Source organism: Brienomyrus brachyistius, chromosome 18 (genome assembly GCF_023856365.1).
Source record: "Brienomyrus brachyistius isolate T26 chromosome 18, BBRACH_0.4, whole genome shotgun sequence".
Classification (NCBI taxonomy): Eukaryota; Metazoa; Chordata; class Actinopteri; order Osteoglossiformes; family Mormyridae; genus Brienomyrus; species Brienomyrus brachyistius.
This window is the reverse complement of record NC_064550.1, coordinates 15,066,956-15,085,365: the sequence shown is the minus strand read 5'-3', so window position 1 is coordinate 15,085,365 and position 18,410 is coordinate 15,066,956. Positions and strand designations below refer to the sequence as shown.

General features: G+C 45.4%; 1 protein-coding gene across 3 annotated transcripts in view; it reads right to left on the bottom strand.

The window, feature by feature from the left end:
- ngfa (nerve growth factor a (beta polypeptide)) overlaps window positions 1-18,410 on the bottom strand; it is a 30,707-nt gene that overhangs the window by 4,274 nt on the left and 8,023 nt on the right. The window contains exons 1-2 of one of the 3 annotated variants that reach the window (XM_048984348.1): window positions 2,319-4,104; window positions 1,149-1,267 (exon numbers count right to left, since the gene is read on the bottom strand). The exons of 1 other annotated variant lie outside the window; for it this stretch is intronic. The gene's annotated coding sequence lies outside the window, so the exon portion shown is untranslated. Of the gene's footprint in view, window positions 1-1,148; window positions 1,268-2,318; window positions 4,105-18,410 lie in introns of those variants that run through there. One more of the 3 variants, XM_048984347.1, reaches the window with a different exon arrangement.

The following is an 18,410-nucleotide window of genomic DNA, read 5'->3' as shown; positions in this document are numbered from 1 at the left end:
TTTCCACCGATTGACTCTCATTCAACCGTGAATTTCCACAGATTTCCACCAATCATTTCTTCTTCTTAGCCAATCTTGTAAGGTCGCTAGGCGAATATAATAAAGATTTCACCTATCAGCATCGCCGAATTAAATGGTCTTGGGGCGCTGGAAATTCCGTCAGAGAAGAAAGTCGGAAAGTCAGAGAGAGAGATGATGGCGACGACGACAGTTGAGGGGCGGCTTCCAGGAAGTTCCGTGAGATCGTTATTGAATTACCCTTCTGTGAGAAGGACGATGGTGGAAAAAAATCCACGTTAAGGAGCTGGGACCAGAAAATCCTGAAATAAATATCACCCAGCCAGCTAAGGAAATTAAATTATTAAATTGTTGTCATTTTCTGACTGTTCATTTGAATGCTTATACTGGACTAGGAAGGGAAATCTATCGGTACGTCAGCCCCACCAAGCCGCCAGAGTCACACCTCAGTGAGAACCTTGATCATGATCCTTAACCCCCTGAGAAATGCCCCCCCCGGGGGGGGTTGGGGGGATGGACGGACGGCTGTCCCTGTGCTCAGACCCCAACCTTCGCTGTCATCTCTGTGCGCCTGTGTGTCTTAAAAAGCAGAGCATGATGGGATACGCGACAGCTAATGAAATGTGCTTCTTCTTATACTTGTATAAATAGCAAATACGGCTTCATCCATCCACCCTGTGCAGGATGGAGCGCCAAGCCATTACAGAAATAAAGCTTAATTTCATTACAAAATGCCCCTTCAGTTACTTTGACTTACCAAGGTCATATTTTCCCCATCTATTCAATTAAAGCCATAGGTTTTATTAGGAATCAGTCAATCGCTGTTGCTGCTGGATGTACCATGAAAAGACATGACTAGAAAATCCAATGTCAGCTCGTTGCTGGGATTCATATTTCGGCTACCAGTAGAAAACAAGCTATAATCTCAGAATTCCTTCAAGGTTATGCAGTCTCTGCTGTGGGCACAGGGAGAGCCAGTTACACTGTGCCAGTGGTTAGGTTTATACATCGTAATGGCGCCCCCTGCATTCTGTGTTGGGAATGCAGGGAGAGCCCCTGACACTCAGAGAGATGTATTTTTTTGGTTTGATTTATACATTGTAAAATTTTAAACCCCGGCTCTTGCCTACCTGTCAGTTTCTCCAGGTGAAGTGCTGCCCCTCCTGTAGGCTCCTAGAGCGACCGTCCCACGCAGGCTGGCCCCCAAGCATCTGCCATTCGGGCTCTCCCCCCCCCTCACTGCTGCCCCCTGGGACACAGCAGAAAGAGCGACTTGCCATGAGCAAACCAAAGCACAGTTACTATGCATACAACACACACACCATCTATGCCCCTGCATAACGTCTCACAATGAAGCCAAGAGCAGCGAAAGCTATGCTGAGTGAACATGTACGGATAAATGTAAATAGCTGCATTGAGGTAGTAGGAGCAGCGGCTTAGTGCACATTACACTCATAATGTAAAGTGGGAGAAGCCGAGAACATGGGTACAGCCCAGCATTAAAGCAGAATGGAGACACACCCAGGTGGCCAACAAACGTCTACCTAAGAAAGGAGATGCTGACATTCAGGACAACAATGCAACAACCTGACCAGGTGGACGGTTTTCTGCCCTCTATGTTTAAACAATGTCTGTCAGGCCACGGCCTGCATCATCAATAGCTGTTCATTTGTGAGACCAGGTGTAAACCATCCATCCATCCATCCATTTTCTAATGACTTATCCTGGGCAATGTCGCCTGGGGTACACCATGGACAGGATCAAATACTGTAATAATGAGTATCAAAGATTAAATGAATAATGAGTATTGAAACCAAGCATTATTATGTCAACATCTTGATCTTCATTGCCTGTTAATGAATGTATATTATGTCAGGTATTTAAAACTGGGACGCAAATTTAATCAGAAAACTGGGTACTTCAGTGTCCTCCCACAGTGCAAAGAAAGGTAGCTAAACTGGTATTCATTTGAAACTGAAATGGGCTGAGCATAGTTTTTACACTGAAACAAGCAGAGTAACGTTTTAAAACTGAAACATAGTTTCTATACTGAAATATCCAGAGGAAAGTTTTAAGACTGAAACCGAGTATAGTTTCCACACTGAAATGATCAGTGTCATTTTAGACGGATATGACCAGAGGGGCTTCTTGAGAGTTCAGATCAACAGTCATCCGTGTGGGTTGTGTATTTTAATGGGTGCAATTTCGGAAATCAGAGATTAGAAGCAACTGAAAAAAGTCAGCATACATCTGTCAAACAGCGACCATTGAAGCTGGGTACATAACAGGTTTATTTTTACCCACGATTCCTTGTGTATCGATGCGACCAGGAAGTAAATTCGTTGGCACATAGGGATTTCTCAGGGGAACTGGATCACTCAAGCCTGTTTACTTCAGAATGAACATGACAGCTCCACCAGCATGGATCCTACTCCTACGCCGCTGGGGGGGGGGGTGAGATCACATCCATGGGAGCAGGAGGGAGGAACGTCGGTGAAAGGAGGGGAGACAAGATCAGCAGAAATGACTGGGAACATCATAAACAGACAGCGGGGGGAAAGCACACAAGGACACAGGAAGGAGCAAGTGTCATGGTGGGTGTATGGGGGGGGGCATTTAGCATCGGGGGCAAGAATACAGACGTTAAGAAACTGGAGAAAGACACAGGCCAAGCGAGTGGCTGCGTACATCACCTTGCTTTGCTCATTGCTGGTGTTTACCATCACTCAAATCATGCATGGTCATGGGGCTTAGGGGGTCATGGGGCTCCTGCGGTTAGGGAACCCCCTGTTGGTCACGAACAGTCATTACACTAAATATGAAATAAGCATGTTCCATATTTAGGAGATGCTGAAGCGCATGTTCTGCTAACTAGCTACCTAGCTAGGACCTCCTGACTGTACTCACTAGCTATTTATTTAGTTTGTGATTAATTTAGTTTCTGGGGGGGTGACTTTTTGAGTGGGGTTCAAAGAAACAATAAGTACACCCCTGAGTAGAACATACACACCTAAGAGAGGTGGGCCCTAAAATGGGGGTATTCTCATACCTGACCCTCCTGCAGACATCATTTTGTAAGTTTTCCGTCACACCAACACTTGTTACACATTACATTGCGTGAGCCAAATTCCTCCCCCAATGAAGGATTCCCAGGGTTTAGCACCAAAACGGCATCTTCATGTACAACGAGAAGCCACCACCCAGGAGACCAATGGTAAAAGAAGCAAATGAATCTCAAGGTTAGGAATCAGCATGAGACAGAGGGACTGAGTCTCAATACCAAGAATGCAAAAAACCATACTTGTGGTCTTGGCAAAACTGGTCTTGCGAACTTGCCTTCCAAGAACAAACTTGGGGAGCAATGAATCATGGGATTGGTCTCATATGGCGAGGATGCAACCTGAGGTCGAAAAAGACCAACATCCGGAGATTTTTACCATCCTCCGTACTTGAATCCTTAGTATTGGAACTGGTCTTTGGCAATGGAAGACGACGGAAAACGGGGACACGAGAACACAAGTGCGGTCAAGTACACATACTGAGATTCACCCTGGATCACGAAAAACAGCAGGACCAGCCAAAGGAAAAATATTTACAGCCTACTGCTGCTTTTCAAATGTGAGATTGCAGCGGGGAGAATGAATTAAATCTAATACTCAATGATCAGTAACAGAAGGCTGAGATCCTGAGTCGGTTGAGTTCCCATGGTAAACCTGGATGGCTCGGGGCGGGGGGTGGTATAAAGAGGAAATGAAAGCGCACCCCCGTATTAAGTAGCTCTCCCGTCACTCAGTTGGAAGCCATGGGAGTTTTCTCTGGGTTTTTTGTGACACTGATGTGGGACATTACGTACTAAAGGGTTGGTAGAAGCCTGAAGCGGAGAGAGGAAGAATCTGTCTGCTGTGTGCTGGAGTTTTACACCCCTAACAAGAACCAGAGATGGCAGAGTGATGTGCTGAACTTTAGAGTCACAACCAAAACATTAATATCACACAAACGCAATCCAGACCTGTCACAGTGTAGTAATACTTCCAGGGGGGAGAGAAGTAGCAATGTTGGAAAACACATTTCTATACAGAATATATATACAGAAAGGGCGGCATGGTGGTGCAGTGGTTAGCACTGTCGCCTCACACCTCTGGGACCCGGGTTCGAGTCTCCGCCTGGGTCACATGTGTGCGGAGTTTGCATGTTCTCCCCGTGTCGTCGTGGGGTTTCCTCCGGGTACTCCGGTTTCCCCCCACAGTCCAAAAACATGCTGAGGCTAATTGGAGTTGCTGAATTGCCCGTAGGTGTGCATGTGTGAGTGACTGGTGTGTGAGTGTGCCCTGCGATGGGCTGGCCCCCCATCCTGGGTTGTTCCCTGCCTCGTGCCCATTGATTCCGGGATAGGCTCCGGACCCCCCGCGACCCAATAGGATAAGCGGTTTGGAAAATGGATGGATGGATGGATATATATACAGAGACGCTATAAAATGAGGTGGAAGTCCAATGTCCTCCTTTGAACCCTGTCTGCTGAATGTGTGACCCTGTGTTTCTGTGAGCAGCACCTTCTTCCTCCGTGGCGGGTGACCTCTGCTCAGAACCTCGAAGTGCTACCCTCAGCGACGGACCATGTCGTCTCTATAAAACACGTGTATAAAACCTACAGAAAGGCCGTTGCTCTATAACACGGCCCCAGATTCTCTTGGTTTGTTGCTGACATGAATTCCTGCCGTCGATCTCAGCATGCTTAGTGAAACTTCACACCGCAGGACATGCCTCTCGTCTGTACCTCCTTCCATGTGTTCTTAGTCCCACCAGAGTAAAATTCCACCCAAGAGTGATGCAATGACTTGGAGATTACATGTTATGCACTCTACATGAATTGTATATAATTATTTATAACAATATAAACACACACCCCATCCCCCTCACGATTTTCTGTCAGTCAACATTCCTTTCGTGTGATGCATACATTAATAGAGAAGATCACCATTATCTCCAAGTTCCTCCTCAGCTTCGCACCAAGGCAGAGTGTTCCCTAGATCTTTGTTTATTAAAGATTCCTCTTTTAGCATGCAGTATGCTCTTATAGTATTTATTCTGTTCCACTGCCAGATGATCTGAGTGGTATAACCAATCAATCAATCAATCAATCAATCAAGTAAGCAAGCAAGCAATAAGTCTGAGGTTCTTCTGGGGAAGGAATGGAAACAGCTTCTCTAGAAGATGAAATAATGAGATTTATATAAGTCTGTGGGGTCTGATTCAGGATCTCTTTATCAGTTAAAGATAAAATATGATAAAGTACGTGAGAGTGATTGAGTGGGCGCAGCTATTCAAGTATTTTGATAAGTGTATTATGCTCAGAGCTTAAGCAGCACTGTTATACAGCTGTACCACCCCCCCTACAGTGATCTGTCAGTGTGGAGGATGTGTCCTTGGTTGATGTGTGAGGTGTTCCTCTGTTACTGACTTCCTGCAGCTGACACGCCTCGTCCCTGCCTCACGGCTGCCTGAAAACAGCCCCGCTCCCGACTTATTCGTCACCATGTGACGATGAAGTCTCACCTGCCGAGTTATAGCTTCTGTTTACCTTCCCGCAGGCGCTATAATCCAGCTCAGGCCGGTTAAAATCTCACACAGGTGGATATTTCATGGAAGTGGCACATTTTTAAGCACATAAAGCGCGACATAAAGAGCGACATCGCACTTGGGATTCAGAAGCTTATTACCAGCGCTTGGTGGCACCTCAAGCACAACAATGTGTTAGCGTTCACGTATCCCATCATGCTCTGCTTTTTAAAGTAATACATACACGTATAGAGGTGAAAGTGAAGCTAGGGGTCTGACTGCAGACTCTGCTGTCCACCCAGAACCAGAAGAGCATTTTTCATGGGTTAAGAGCTTTTCTCAAGGGGGCAACAGTGATATGGTTACTCTAACAAGCACGGGATTTGAACCAATGACCTTTCGATCACAGGCCACTCAGCTGAGACACACAGCCCTTCCGGAGAAGCATTTCTATCTATTTTTTATTGCGCAAAATATTGTCAGCATGCTGCAGGAATGGTGATACCGATGGGTATACATACACTAACTGTGCCGTTAAGGCAGGTTATATATCTCACAGTGCTAATGCTTCAAAGGTGACTTTAAGATCATGCTTATACCCCCTCTGCAGCAGTCAGTGTGTAAGAAAAACAAGTGAGTATTTGACTATCAAAGGAAATGACAAAACAGCACAGGTCTTGTGGGGGGGCCCCCTAGTGGATGGCCGGTGTTTTGCGTCTCTCACTATGTGTGCGACAGCGTGACCACCCACCGTCGCGACCTTGACCTCATTAGGCCTAATGGAGGGTGGTCTTTGAACACGGAACGCGCTGAGCGACAGCCCGAGGGCGGCAGGGCAGACAAAGGAGCCCAGTCTGAGGCCCCCACGGCCGCTGAAGCCGAACTGACATTCATATGGTAAATCCTACACCCCCACCCTCCCAGAAACTTGAACCCCAGCAGCGAAACCCTGGGCTTTTTATCAGAGGGGTCGCTCTTTATCAGGGGCCACCGCTGGGTTTTGAATGTCACTCCGATGGCTGGTGGCCTCTCCGGGCGAGGCCCCGGGCCCATTCATTGGCATCGGGCCCCCAGGGATGAACGGAGGGCTTTGTCTGACCCCCTCGGGCCCCCGGGGGACTCGTGTTGCTGGGAGCGACTTACCATGCACACTGGAGCTGCTTGAAGGCTGGTCCGTGTTACAGAGCTCAATCAGCGAGAAACCCCACCCCTCCCACCAAAAAAAGCATAAAGCCCCCCCCCCCCCCAAAAAAAAAAAAAAAAAAAGTAGCCAGAAGTCTTATCTCTGCTGATCTTCATGTAACATGTAATGTCTTGGGAGCTAAACCCCGGTAGTGGTGGGGTGAGCAAGGGGGGTGGAGAGGGAGTGGTTTAGTCACGGGTATTTTTATGGTTTTTGGATAAGAAGTTTCAGGGTATCGCTGACTGTGATGGTTTGGTGGTTTACCACAAGTAAGCAAAAGAGCTTACCTGTTGCATATCTGTTACGCTGCATGTCAATATGTATATTGTACATTCTGTTTATTCCTTCTGCATTGGCACCAGGATCAACGAGACCGATATCTCGCCTCAGAACGACTCCATGCATCATACGTCTGAAGGTGACAACATAAGACACTTGGACCTTTTGATAATCTTTTAACTAATCTAGTTTAAAAGACGAAGAAGTGCTGTTTTCGTTAGTCTTCATGCCAAGTTGTATCACATCTAATTATTAGTATTATTAATAGAGGCTGCTGAATATATTGGTTTCAGTTAATTATGGGACACAAATCTCAAACATGCATGACATGGGTCCCGGTTGTGCTGTTTCCATCTACTCAAGACACTGAATCCAAATTCAAAAAGCTAGTTAACATTATTATAACCGCAAATATCCATCTCTGAAATGCTCGGGCTCCATATATGGGGCAGATTAAATATCCTGCATTAATTTCATAGCTTTTAAACTTCTTTTAAATCACTAGAACTAGCAGGGCAGTAATCTCCAGTTCATAATTTTGCTTTGTTTTAATGTCACATACTGTGGTAAGGTGGCCAGAAATTGCGATTTATAACCATCATATTTCATTCACAGTAGTAGCCTGGCTATTCTTTTGTGACAGTAAAAATTCATCTGCAAGCCACTGTAAACCATTTTCATAAACCGTATAATAAAATGTTTTTCGACCTTTTGCACACAAACGGTCTTCATCGCTTATCGTCAAGTTTTGTAGGGAAAAGGAATCCTGGCAAAGTTCATTATTCATATATGCATTGAAAATGTTACAAGCTCAAGAAAACACTGACCAGAATAGGGAATCACACGTCGTGCTTAAATTGATTCGAAATTGATTGCATGTTTACAGCATGCTTCAAGATTTATGAACGGTATATATTTGTAGGTTTCTGTTTATAAACTTGTGAATCTTACCCTCAGTTTCAGTTTCACGGTGGAAATACAAGCGAATCCCCACCACAAAAGAAGGGGATGAAGCGATCCCATCGGCTCTGCTCTCACTTGTATCCAGTAGAGGGCAGTATGACCCAAACATTACCCTTCCCCCTGAACTGGAGCGATTCAGATGCTAAGAGGGCCTCAGCCTTTATGACTAGGATGTGTTCTCTGGATTCTTGGAGAATGCTTCACCAAAGCTGCTGGTAAGCGTGAAGAGCAGCTGTGTTGACTGTCCCACCGATGAGCAGAACGTCGGGATGGTTTGCGGGTCTGTGCTGAAGAAGGGAGTCCGAGATTCAGGGGATGCGTTTCCTAAGGGACCAGACTCGGAGCGAGAACTAACAAACAGCCCTGCAGCAATGTTCGGCAGCCGCTGGAGAGGTCGGGGGGTCGAGGGTCTCCCAAAAGCATCCGCAGACCTTCTTAGTAGAATTTTTGGGGGGGGGGGTCTCAGCCACATATGGAACCTATATACACACACTCAGTCAACTGGCCCAGCACGGCTCAGGGGGGCCAGTATTTACACGAAACATGAAGCTCGCTGTCGGGCCTGACTAAAATATGCCCCCCCCCACCCCCACCCGCCGTGCACTTGGGGAGAGGCTGCATAAACACACCGCAGGGTCACCATGGCCGCGGGGCTGTCTGTGACTGACGTGCTAAGTGTGCTAAACCCCCCCCCCCCCCCCCCCATACCCGTCCCTGTCAGCACATGCTCCTTGATCATGACCAGGAGCTAATGGGAGGGGAGGGGTGGCAGTTTACCATGGAGATCCCTAAGCGAAAATCAAAGCATTTACTTTAATTTAGCTATAAATAATGTGTGATAACTACAACACACCCACTCAGCACACTTATCTTGGAGGCAGTTTAAAAAGATCCATGGCTACACTGTCTATTTACTATAATGAATGATTGCAAATTTTACTACATAGGTCTCGCACCTGCCATTATCAAATATTTCCCACAGTACACACAAAACCTGTTAAAAGTCAGGCCTGTCTGTCTGTATAGATTGGTTATGGGAAACCTGGGATAGCCCGGAATGTATTTCGCTAACAGTCAGAGCTTTGATATTTTACCGGGAGAAGCTAACTGTCACTTAAGTGATTTAGTAGGAGAACAGTCATTGGAGTTCAGCTGTTTTATACCTCAGGGCAGGAATTCATGGAGAACTTACCAGAAAAGCCTCACACACACACACACACACACACCACAATGATTAGCAGTGATTTTGCACACAGCAATATGAATAGTTAAAATGAAAAATCTCTTTGTTGGATGTGTGTGAATGAATGAAATGTGTAAATGTGAGCGAATGCTGACAGTGGCAGATGGGAGGTCATTTGCCAGTGCAATTCGATGGAGACAATAAGGTAATTGTCTTCTGGACAGTGAGATAAAAGTTTTTTTGAATGTAATTGAATGTATACCCCTTTGTACTCTGGAAGAGTTCCAGATTTCTCAATCGTAATGATGTTGCCGGAATTTTTATTCATGCTTAACATTTTGGGATAAAGAATTTTATGAAAATCTTCTTCCAATTCCAGAATCTTCTTTTAGGCGCCTTTTTGATTTTCTCAGGCTCGGCACTCGCCACTGTGATCAGGAATGTTCAGTGAAAGGGACACAAAAATGACGCAAGCTTCCTGTTGGCGTGTGCCTTAGGATGCTGTGCTTTGAATCAGAAGGTTGTTGGTTCAAAAGCCAGGGTCAGCCAAGTGATGTCACCATTAGCCCCTTCAGTAAGGCCCTTAACTCTAGTTGTTCCAGTGCCAGACTGACTCTTCTTTCTTACATATATGCCACTTTGGATAAAACTGCTCGCTACTGTACGTGACTAAGATGGGAATTGGGGAATTGAAGGCTTCCAGTGCCAGGCTGCACTGCATCTCCCCAGCTGAGAGTCCTACTAACAGACATGCTTCTGAATGCCAAGACACCCCCTCCCCCGTCAGGTGCTGCTGACAGACCCGGGGTGATTAGGGAGCCACACATGGGAGATGTGAGCCCACCTACAGTACAATCAATTTGCTTAAGGGTCTGACACGCGGGGATGCCCCGCTGATCACCTGTGGTGATGGAAATTTCCGGAACCTCTCCACCCCCAACTCAGCACAGAGGGCAGTCTGGGTCTTAGTGATATTTAAAACGCTCCAGCTGTACACAGTTGCCGGGCAGAGGGGTGGGCAGCCCTCTAATAGCCGGAGAAACTTAAATCTGATTCCTCAGATGCTCATTTCCATTATTTAGCAGAGGCTTTTACCAAAAGAGAGATATTTTTGAGAAAGCATATCAGCCAGTCCCTGAAGTAACTGGGGGTAAATGGCTTTTGCTCAAGGGCCCATTGGTGACATCACTCTGCTGATCCCGGGATGGAAACCGGCAACCTTCAGCTCACAGGCACCACATCCTAATCCACGGAGCTACACAGCTCTGGATACATTTTTCTGTAAATGTTGCCTTCTGGGCCGCTTCCATGCTACATGCATGCGCATGTCTCGATCATTCCTCACCTTTTTATATCTTTCATACTCTTTGAGGACGCTACCCCCCAGCCCTCCCCCCCCCGTGCCCCCATTTTCTGCCCCTCCAGTCTATTCTCATCCATCTTCTCTGGCTATGCATAACAGTTCCTGAATGAGATGGTATATTTGGTACAAGCCTAACCTCAGGGGTTTGTGCTGCAGCACTGTTTACCTCCAATCGAACCAGACATTTGAATGGGGCCCCCTCTTGTTCACAAACAGTCACTACACTAAATATGAAGCAGTAAGTACTGCTAACTAGAGGGGGGTGGGCAAAATGACTTTTTGTGTGGGGCTGCAGATACCACAAAGCTGGTGCTGGGTCTGTACAGGTAAGGCCGGCCCACTGCCACAAACCAGTAGGTATCAGAGTACTTGATTTTATAGGGAGTTCATTACAAACCCAAATGCTTTAAGCCACCTATTCTCATAATTTATGGATTCATTTTAGATTCACTTTCAGACCAACAGTCATAAACACGGCATGTTTGTTTTGATCCAGCTTCCTCCTGCATGAATTGCGGTGAACTCCAAGTTAGTTTCTGATTGGCCAATTATCAAGCATGTGAAGGAGGGTTCTTTAAGTACGTTCGGTACCTGGCCAACCAAACACTAGTTCTGCACTGACTTCTGGATTTGGACTTTTTTGTAGTACGCAATTTAATCTATGCATCAACAGGAGAAATATATTCAAGGATCGCTGTTTAATAATGACACTTAATTGATCCCTATGGAGAATAATCTTTATGCCTACCCCATCTTGCCCTCCATGACACATGCGTGGGTGACAGCTAGCTTGGCAGCAAAGGTCAAAGAGCTGGGAGGGGCCCAGAGGTGTGACTACTCTCCGGAAGCCTGGCTCAAACTGCCGACCTTCCGTTCACAGGGGCATGCGCTGCCCCCCCCAAAAAGTTTCAACAAACACATTTTACTTGCAAATGCATTATTTTCCACAATATCTTCCACAAATGACTACTGCTTAAAAACATAATCAAAACAATTCTCTCCTTCAGATAATTAATGCAGAATAGATCATGTTCGTCTTGCACCTGTAGCTTCCAGGATAGGCTCTGGCCCCGGGGTGAACCTGCATAGGACCGGCGACCACACAAAGTTGTCTGTTAACCAACTATTCAAAAATGAATGAAATACCACATAGTTTTCAGTTTACGTTACAGCCAAAATAGTGTTCAGATCGTCAGGATATAGGAAACGGGATCAGTTATAAATATCAGCGTCACTGAATTAAATTGTCAACAAAACTGTAAGAAGGAAAAGCTGAGGCAGATGGAGAATATTTCCAGGATATTCTTTGCATTTCCATTTTACGAATCAGTATTTTGATCACATGTGAGGTCATGTGATCATCTGTTCGCCTGACATCATCGTAAGAGGAAGCCTGATTGGTAGTCCTGCTCCATGCCACTATCGCAGCTTTATAACTGCAGTTTCACTCCTCAGGGAGAATTTAACTTTTCTGTTATTGTTTTTTTTCAGTTCGCATAACATCTATAGGGCACTGACCCTCGTTTACTGATCAGTGTTTTGGTCAGGGCGTGTGTGTGTGTATCTGGAATTTATTCTGAACAGTATAAGGCAGCGGACAACAGATAACCGCAGGACACACACACACTAAGGGGAAAATCCAAACGACACAGAGTAAATTCCACACAGAGCGTGGGGGCAGGATTCGAACCCACAACCCAGGAGGGGCGAAATCACCGTGCTGCCGCATTCACCCTATACCCTCTCCCCGCAATACTGCAGTCTCATAACAGCAATAGAAGCTTTTTAAATTTCGTATTTTTAATTATACATTTTTTAAAAGAAGTATAATTAGTGGCTCAGTGGGCAGCATAAACAAGCAACATTTTTGCTTTAAAATGTACTCTGGACATGGAAACTGCATACAGCATCTTCACATGAATTGCAGGTCTCCTGTTACAGAAATTATTGGCAGATAAATCGGGCAGCACAGCATACAAAGTCGGGGTGCACACAGGGTGAGATGCCAGACTATCACAGAGCACATATTCACACAAGTGAGAAATAATATGTCTGTTTTTCTAATCTAAATTAACATTAAAGACAGAGTTAGTCGTTTCGTAATCTCGGCATTGTCTCGGGGGTGGTGTAACCCCTTCTAGCAGGTGATGAAAAACTCACACACTCTAGTGATGTCACCATCTCCTGGCTGCCCCACAACAGCCAATCCCATGAGCTGACCAAACAGTGGCAGGGACTGCCAGTACCATGCTGTGTCATTGGATGATCTGCCTGCTGTGTAGGACCAATCCTCTCATGTGGCTCTGCATAGGGTCGCAGACCCAGCCTCCATCCCCGACGCGTCGTCCTCATCAGCAATCCGGATCTCATTGGCAGACCTTAAACCAGGACCCTCCCACTGTGATCCCCTACTGTCTCCAGATTAACTGCTGTGTTGATTTCTGTCTGGGTTTTTATCTCAGCAATCTGCACTTTCGCTGAAATACATCCAACCTAATATGGCATTTGATTAAAGAGCCCCAGTCTTTTTCTGCATCACACGCCTCAGAAACAGAGATGCTTCCTTCATCCCTGTGTGGTTACAGCATTTTCACTTAACCCCATTTTGCTCTCCATGAGACACACATACAGGTGAGAGCATGCTTGGGGGTCACAGCACAGGGTGAGTCAGCATGCAGCCCCCCCTGGTGCAATTTGGGGTTTAGAGCTTCGTTCAGGGATCCAACAGTGACATCAATGTGCTGGAACATCCAAACTGCAACCAAACTCTGAGTCCTGGAGACAAGTGAGGAGCAGAAATGGCAGGAAAGCGATGCTGGGGGTGGGATGCTGTTGCTTGGATGCTGCTCTGTTACGCGTCCTCCTCTGAAGGAATTTCCCCCACAGCAGTTAATCACATTACGCCATTTCCATACTTGACATTCCACAAAACATGGCCACCATTTACATCTGCCTGTCAGAACATGGGCTCTGGCTTTATGGTTCTTGTTTAAGCTACTGTACGGTCTATCAAAGCCAGACTGAAACTATTCCTCTCCTACAGCACAGGAACCAACCATTAGCAAGTTAAATAACAGTGACCTAATGTTGCAAGATCCTCGTCCTGCAAGAACAGTTAAATATTTCTCTTGTATGCTATTTTAAAGCCAACTGAAAGTACTCTACTCTTACAGCATAGGAACCAACCATTAACGAATTAAATAACTGTCAGCTAATATTGTAGGACCCTATGTACAAGAAGTTAAATATGTTTATGTGTGTTATTTTAAAGCTAGACTGAAATATTCTACTCTTACTGCACGGGAACTAACCATTAGCAAGTTCAATTACCGCCAGCTAATGCTGCAGGACCTTATATACACAAAGTAAAATATTTCTAATGTATGCTATCTTAAAGCTACAGTGAAACTGTTCTACTTGTACAGTATGGGAACCAACCATTAACAAATTAAATAACCATTAGCTAATGTTGCAGGACCCTATGTACTACAAGAATAGTTAAATATTTATGAAGAGGTTTGTTCAGTGCTGTTTTACTGCAACGACAGAGTAGCTCCCTTGTATAACCACGTTAGAAAGAGCCATAAGGGTTAATGAACCAGCTTACAGCACTGGGGACCTACAGCACACACACACCCACGTGCACAGTAAAAATCAGCCTGCTCACGGATGTGTAAAGTGGGCCATTATACTGTACGCATTTAGACACACATGTGCATGTTAATAACCAACCAGACCACAGGCATTTAATAACATGAGTACAGACACATGTCTGCATATTAAAAACAGGCCTGATCACGGGCATTTAACGTGGGTCATTACATGCATACAGACACATGCATGCATGTTAAACACCAGCCCGATCACGGGCATTAAATGCAGGCCGTTACATGCATACAGACACAACGTGTGCATCTTAATAACCAACCGGATCACGGGCACTTAATGCAGTCTGTTACATGCATATGGACACATGTACATGCTAACAATAAGCCTGATCATGGACGTTTAATGCTGGACGGTACACGCTTGTGGACACACGCATGCATGTTAAAGACCAGTCCGATCAGGGGCATTAAATGCAGGCTGTTACACGCATACAGACACACGCATGCATGTTAAAGACCAGCCCAATCAGGGGCATTAAATGCAGGCTGTTACACGCATACAGACACACGCATGCATGTTAAAGACCAGCCGAATCAGGGGAATTAAATGCAGGCTGTTACACGCATACAGACACACGTATGCATGTTAAAGACCAGCCCAATCAGGGGCATTAAATGCAGGCTGTTACACGCATACAGACACACGCATGCATGTTAAAGACCAGCCGAATCAGGGGAATTAAATGCAGGCTGTTACACGCATACAGACACACGCATGCATGTTAAAGACCAGTCCGATCAGGGGCATTAAATGCAGGCTGTTACACGCATACAGACACACGCATGCATGTTAAAGACCAGCCCAATCAGGGGCATTAAATGCAGGCTGTTACACGCATACAGACACACGCATGCATGTTAAAGACCAGCCGAATCAGGGGAATTAAATGCAGGCTGTTACACGCATACAGACACACGTATGCATGTTAAAGACCAGCCCAATCAGGGGCATTAAATGCAGGCTGTTACACGCATACAGACACACGCATGCATGTTAAAGACCAGCCGAATCAGGGGAATTAAATGCAGGCTGTTACACGCATACAGACACACGCATGCATGTTAAACACCAGCCCAATCAGGGGCATTAAATGCAGGCTGTTACATGCATATGCACACAGGCACACATGTTAAAGACCAGCCTGATCCCAGGTGTTTAATGCGAGCCGTTATACGGGCAGTTTGCAGCCATGTTTGGTTAGCCGGCTGTAAAGTTCTCCCGCTGCTGTAAACCATGTCACTTAGCGCCCAGGGCCGCCGGCTGAGAGGATGTCTGCCTGTTTATAAACAGGCCCGACCACCCTAGAATCCTCAGCCGCTCAGATGCAGAAAGGCTGCTCTCTCCATGCGCCACATATGCAATACTGCTAGCTTATTTTATTGGTATTGTATTTTTCACATATTCATTTAGCAGATGCTCTTTTCTAAAGCAATGCACAGTTGAGGAAGCAGGATTAGCCAGACCATGGTGCAATTGGAGTTTACGGGTCTAGCAATGGAACCCAAGGGTGAAATCACCCCGGAAACTCTGGGATTTGAACCAGCAACCTTCTGATCACAGGTACAGCATTCTAACACACTGAGCAGACCTATATGATGTAATATTATTATATGCCCTGTGATAGACTGGTATTCCATCCAGTATGTACCCCATCCCTTTCCCCAATTTTGTGCCCTACCCCCCTAAGAATGACCAAGATGAATGGTTGGAATATGGATCAAATTTTATTGTATATCAATCTTCCACACACTCTGCTGAGGCACATGCACAAGAGGGAATTTAGAGATACCAATTAGTTTGGCTGTATGCCTTTGGACTGCAGATGAAAACCAGAGTATGGCAAGGAGAGATAACAAAGATAGTACAGGTGAGGTTTGAACCCACAACCCTGAAGACATGATGCATCAGTACTACCCACTTACCCTGTATTAATACCATTTACGTCTTATTTTAATTTGTGGAAAACCGCCTTGATGTCTAAAATGACTCATTAACTTTGCAAGCTTGTTACTCATTAAAAACATTCCTGGTTTTGCCACACAAGTGCTGTCAGAGGATAAGCACTTATTACTCTGATATTTTTGGCAAGATTGGCAAATTATTTTTTTTAGTCACAAAGTCCGACGACTCCTGCACGATCACCGGTCTGCATCCCAACGCTCTAGCGGCGAAGAAGAATTTAACTTCCGATTCTCTCGGTGCCAGGACCTGATGTGTCCAGGTAGCGAAGCAAGACGTAAGAACCGCGCAGAAATGAGACGCCCTGCACGGACATATCCGCTCTGCTTCTACCGAGCGGAGCTGCGAGAGTCTTCAGAAAGCTTTTATTTTTATCCTGCACAAACTTTATTTGGAACCGATTGAGAATGCTGGCAGGCCTTCAAAGACAGCAGCGCATCGTATGAACAATGAGGTTGATTAGCCCGATGCGGAACGCGCAACTGTCAGTCACGTATGCGGATCAGTGCGGAAAGATTGTAGCTACGAGCCGCTTTGACAAACAAACATAGACTTGGCATGGATACCGAGCCAACAGATAAATAATCGAAACGAATCTGCTGCCTTTTCAGCCTGGCTGCATGCGCACTGCTCTTTGGCTGCTGCGTTAAAATATGCGCACGTGTGGTTTGCCAGTGAGAACAAAGCAGCGACCGGCTTTCTGTGTCGCTCTGTCCCGCTGTGTCCCTCTCTGCTTGGCAACTTTGTTTATGGCTGCCTGAGCAGCGAACATCTACGTGGCTCTGTTCAGCTTTAAGGAGAAGCTGTGACAAGCAGTATAAGCAAGGCGGTGAAAACGCACGTATATGTCTGACACTGTGGTCGGTGTCACTGGGAACGGGCTGTGAAAGATGTTGCGTGTGGACTTTAACGCAAGCCGATAAAACTGAATTATATTCATGTGTTTTTTTAACAAAACATTGTATCTGAATTTTTCCAAATGAAACAGACACTTTTATGCCCCCAGTTCAGATCAGTTCCATGTCTGTTCTGCAGGTGTTTTTGTGCTATGTGAATTGTGTTGTCTGTTCAGAAGCAAAAAGTTTTTTTTTTTTATCGGAATAAGGAGTCTGCTGCATGCAGTATAGTGTGCATTGTGTGTAGAGTATGGAGTGTGCAGTATGTGCAGTTTGGAGTATATTGAGTGTAGTGTACAGAGTATGCTATCTGTAGAGTATGGAGTGTGCAGTATGTACAGTTTGGAATATGTTGAGTGCAGTGTACAGAATATGTTATCTGTTGAGTATTGAGTGTGCGGTATGTAGTTTGGAGTTTGTTGAGCGCAGTGTACAGAGTATGTTATCTGTAGAGTATGGAGTGTGCAGTATGTGCAGTTTAGAGTATGTTGAGTGCAGTGTACAGAGTATGTTATCTATAGAGTATGGAGTGTGCAGTATATGCAGTTTGGAATATGTTGAGTGCAGTGTACAGAATATGTTATCTGTAGAGTATTGAGTGTGCGGTATGTACAGTTTGGAGTATGTTGAGTGCAGTGTACAGAGTATGCTATCTGTAGAGTATGGAGTGTGCAGTATGGATTGTGCTCTGCACTGCCCAGGGCACGTTACAAACAGCATGCTCTGATCTGTGCACAAAGCACTCTGGAACTCATGTTAGCACCATGAATTTACGGCAGTTGGATACATTTTCTGTCCTTTGGCATTATAAACAAGTGTTTAAAGCTACAGCACGCTCTGAAACCGGAACAGAGGGTTTGGGTGATACATGTAATCATTGTATACAATGCATTGGGCTGCTTATGAGTGGAAAGGAGATTTCTGCGCAAATTTCACAGCAAACTCATTAAGATACATTACTAGTAGCCATGGGCATTTTATATTGTAGAATTCTATATTTGACATTTTTTTATTTACTGAACATGGAATGGTAAAACCAGCAAGCTCCTACGCTGATCCACGATCAGATTTCCCAGCCCCAATTCTAGAACTAAGCTACATAAATGGATCTTGGGTCTGCAAATGCTTAGCGCAAAACTAATGAACACTCAACCAATCCAAGAAGCCAAACCACTGATGCCTAAATTAAAATTCACCGGCACATCCAATCAGGTTTGTGCGATAGGCATTCATTCATTGGCGCAAACTGTAGAGTGCACTGAGTTCTTGGTCATACGATTAATTTAAACCTGTATTTAGGAGGGTCACGACTGAGCCGGTTGAGAACCCTAACCCTAATGC